The sequence below is a fragment of the Leopardus geoffroyi genome, chromosome A3 (assembly GCF_018350155.1).
Source record: "Leopardus geoffroyi isolate Oge1 chromosome A3, O.geoffroyi_Oge1_pat1.0, whole genome shotgun sequence".
NCBI classification, from domain to species: Eukaryota; Metazoa; Chordata; class Mammalia; order Carnivora; family Felidae; genus Leopardus; species Leopardus geoffroyi.
The window spans coordinates 47,915,373-47,920,112 of record NC_059336.1 but is presented as its reverse complement, the minus strand read 5'-3'; positions in this window follow the sequence as shown (position 1 = coordinate 47,920,112).

Here is a 4,740-nt window from a genome sequence, read left to right as displayed (position 1 = left end):
GTTAAAGCAACACAGAATGAAAGAGATCCTCAGTTTATTTTTGTTTTGTTTTGTTTTTTTTTTTAAAGATATTTATTTTTGAGCGAGAAAGAGAGAGAGAGAGAGGAAGCATGAGCAGGGCAGGAGCAGAGAGACAGAGAAACAGAATCCGAAGCAGGCTCCAGGCTCTGAGCTGTCAGCACAGAGCCTGACGTGGGGCTCGAACGCACAGTGAGATCATGACCAGAGCCTAAGTCAGATGCTTAACTGACTGAGCACTCAGGTGCCCCAAGAGATCCTCAGTTTATTCAGAACTGAACTATGGAAGAATATAGTATACTTTTAGACAAAAAATGTTGTTCAGACATCATTGATTTCTTCTTTGTGATTGTCTTCTTTGTGAAAGTAAATTCTTCCTGAATTATTATTATTATTATTTTAAGATTTTATTTTTAAATTTTTATGCCGTATTAACCTCTACGTGGGGCTTGAACTTAACCGCCCTGAGACCAAGACAGTCCCATGTTCCACCAAGTGAGCCAGCCAGGCACCCCATGAATTATTTTTTTGAAGGGTGGTCTTTTAGCACCTGCACCACATTAAGCTGCCCTTGGGGGGCCTGCTGCCTCTTGCAAAGTGTCGGCACAGGTGAGTGGCTGGGGGGTTGTGATTTAGCCCACAGTTCCTAGGTTTTTGTGGCAGCATGGTGGAGGGAGGTGCTGGTTCAAATCCCAATGGCATCTCTTACTTGTTCTGTGACTCTGACATCTTGTATTTTCGTGCCTATGTTGTTGTTGTCTGTTTTTCATCTATAAAGTAGGTATACCTATAAAGTAGGTATTTGTGCAGTTGTTCTTATAAACTTGGTATAAGGATTTAATACGAATGCCCATTCCAGATATGAGCCTGGAGCCTAACATCACTTCCTCCGTTTCTGTAGAGGTGAAAACAATAGACTTAGCTGGGTCCCACAGGGGCTCAGGAATACCGCTGAGGGACTGATAGGGTGGGTGACCATCAGGCCTCTTTGCGAAATCAGCTTTGCTTGAGCACCAGGACCAGCCTGGGCCCTGGAGCAGAAGGCCTCCTGTGAGCAGTCTCCGATTGATGGCCACATTATCAGAGGCCTGGGGAAAGAGCCAAAAGGAAGATTCTGGAGGGGTCATCTTGGGGATGGACTCCGTCAGATACAGGTATGAGGGCAAGAACACATCCTGTAGGCCTGGGTAATAAAGTGTGTCACAGAGTGTCTATGGCCTTCTGGAAGACGGTGTCTCCCTGGCATCTCCAGGATCCACAGCTTTAGCAAGCATCTGCTGTGCTCAGGATGCCCGTGCCGTGATGGCCATAGTGAAGTGCTGCCCCCATGTGGCAGGTGCAGGCAAGGACCACAGAAGTGACCACCACCTCTCTCCTGTTCCCCAGAGTCCCATAAAAACAGGTTAATAATGTATGCAAACCAAGCATTATTATTTTTTCTATGTTTTATTTATTTTTGAGAGACAGAGTGTGAGGGGGAGAGGGTCAGAGAGAGAGAGAGAGAGAGGGAGAGAGGATCCGAAGCAGGTTCTGCACTGACAGCAGCAAACCCATGTGGGGCTCGAATTCACAAAACACAGATCATGACCTGAGCCGAAGTTGGACACTCAACTGACTGAGCCACCCAGGTTCCCCAGCATTATTTTTAAAATATTTTTTACTATAACTTCAGAAGAATCATAATTAAAGATTTAAAACAAAATATCATGTTGGTAATATTTATACTCTAGCTCCATCCTCTTTTAAAATAGATTGGAAGATGCCACCCCTGAGCTCAGGATCCTCAGGGTTCTCCATGGTTCTGAGAATATTGTCCTAACTCCTCACCTTGACCTGTAAAATCTTGCCTATCTCCTAAGCCTTTTCTTTTACCTGATTCCTTGCTAGGTCTGTCTCAGGCTCACTGATAAGTGTCAGCTTTGTCTAACCAAGCCAGCACTTTCCTGCCAACAAGGCACATGCCGCTTCCTACACCTGACACTTTCTTGACTTCATATCCAAGGCTCTCAATCAACTACTATCTGCCAATTCCTACTGATTTGATAAGCATCTGTGTATTTCTTAGTCTGAGAAGCTTTTTCCCACCACCCCCTCAGGCTAGGCTGGACCCACATTTTATCCTATTTCATTAGAATAACTCAGCACTAGATAGTAATGTAATTCTGTGTTTACTGACTGTCTCCCTGGCTCTGTGACAGCAGAAACTTTGTCTACTTATTCATTCCTCTGTCCCTGGGGATGGGCACAGAGTGGATAAATGTGTGCCAAACAAAGGAACAGCTATTAGTTCCTTCAATGTTCTAGCTATTTTCTTAATTTCTACATCCTTCTCCAAAATCATTCCTAAGAAGAAGTTGGTGAAACTATATATGTTAATTGAAGACCAAACAAATCCTTTTCAACTAAATCATTTTGCAAATTGAACAAAATCGTATACGTTTGCTAAATTCAGATTTTGTTTATACATGGTTTGCTTATATGGGGCCCATCTGTGCCCCTTGATCTGGAGTTCTCAATTAATTACATGGTGGTCACTTCAAGAGCAGCACTGTTACGTCCAAGAGTGATGGGTGATGGGAAGAGGGGTCAGCGTGCCATGTGGCCTTGGGCATTTCAGCTTCTCTTGCCTTGGTTCAGCTCTTGGAAGAAGAGGGACTACAGCACCTGCTCTGTGATGCTCAAATGGGTATGTGGAAGAAGCAGTGTGAACTTACAGTGCAATACAAAATGTTCAGGTTCTGAAGTTTTAAATAATTTCTAGAATATGTATTTCTATAAACACAGTGTTTATTATTCTCACTACCCATTAAAATCTCATTATGGATGGATTGTTAGGGTGTTTCACACTCTCTTTATGTCACCCAGGTTTTTCTTCCACAAACAAGACTTCTGTTTACTTCCTTCCTCAAGACTCCCAATTTTTCCTGGAAACCTACTCAGTCAGTATACCTGTCCTGGCCCTTCTCCCCTTTCATAAGTCAGGGAAAGGCACTTTCACACCTGCTCGCTTGTTCTCTGTCTCTGTTTTGTATGTTTATTGCAAGAAAATAGACAATACTGATGGGGAAAGAGAAGAAAATAAGCACCATAAGCCCACCACCCAGAGAAAGAATTCAGTGTATATTCTTTACCTCGACATTCATATCTACATATTTATATTTATCTGTTTGTTTAAAATTAGTAGAGCTTATTATTTTATTCTTTTTAAAAAATAGTTACTGGTTTATAGATAAAGGGACAGAAGGTTCTGAGAATTTCCACATATTTTCTCCTTCTTCACACCCTGGCTTCCTCTGTTATGAATATCTTACATTAGTGTGATACACTTAATACAACTGATAAGCCAATATTAATAAATTATTATTAAATAAAGTCCATAGTTTCCATTAAGGTTAACTCTTGATATTCCCATTCTAGGATTTTGACAAATATATAATGACATGTATCCATCATTACAGTATCACACAGAATAGTTTCACTGCCCTGAAATACCCCTGGTGCTCCACGTGTTCATCACCCCTTCCTTCCCCAACTCTGCCCCCATAAATCCCTGGCAGCCACTGATAATTTTTTACTGTCTCCATAGTTTTATCTTTTCCAGAATGTCATGTTACAATTATACAGTATGTAAACATTTTCACATTGGCTTCTTTGACCTAGCAATATGCATTTAAGGTTCTTCCATGTCTTTTCATTGCTTGATAACTCATTTTTAAAATCAGAGTGGGGTGCCTGGGCGGCTCAGTAGGTAAAGCATCTGACCTCTGCTCAGGTCGTGATCTCACGGTTTGTGAGTTCAACCCCTGCATCAGACTCTCTGCTGTCAGCACAGAGCCTGCTTCAGATCCTCTGTCCTCCTCTCTCTCTCTGCCCCTACCTGGCTTGTGCTCTCCTTCTTTCTCAAAAATAAATAAACATTAAAAAATAAAATAAGTAAAATCACCAACTAATATTACATTGTGTGCATCTACCACATTTTGTTCATCCATTAACTTATTGAAGGACAGGTTGGTTCGTTCCAATTTTGACAGTTACAAATGAAGCTGCTGTAAACATTCATGTACAGGTTTTTATGTGGACAAACATTTTAAACTCCTTTGCATAAATACCAAGAAGTGGGATTGCTGAATTGTAAAAGTATGTTTGACTTCATAAGAAACCACCAAACTGTCTTCCAAAGTGACTGGATCATTTGCGTTCCTGCCAGCCATGAACGAGCACTCCTGTGGCTCCACATCCTTGTCAGTATGTGGTGTCGTCAGTGTTTGAACTTATGGCCACTCTAGTAGGTGAGCGGTGGTGTCTTCTTGTGCAATTCTGTAAGGACACATGGAGCATCTTCTTCCTGTCTTTATTTGTCATTTGTATTTCAGCTCTGGTGATGTGTCTGCTCAGCTATTCTGCTCATTCTTAATCAGGTTGTTTTCTTTTCTTATTGTTGAGTAGTAAGAGATTTGTGTGTGTGTATTTTGGACACCAGTCCTTTATCAGGTAATTGTTTTATAAATATTTTCTCCTAGTCCTTGACCTATCTTTTTGTTCCTTTTAACCGTGTCTTTCTCAAAGCAGAAGTTTTTAATACAAATGAAGTTCACCTTATCAGTTTTTTGTTTTTTTTTTTTCTTTCATGGGTCATCCTTTGGGTGTATCTAAAAAGGTCTGGCCAAATGCAAGGTCATCTGGATTTTCTCCTGTGTTATCTTCTAAGAGTTTTATATGTTT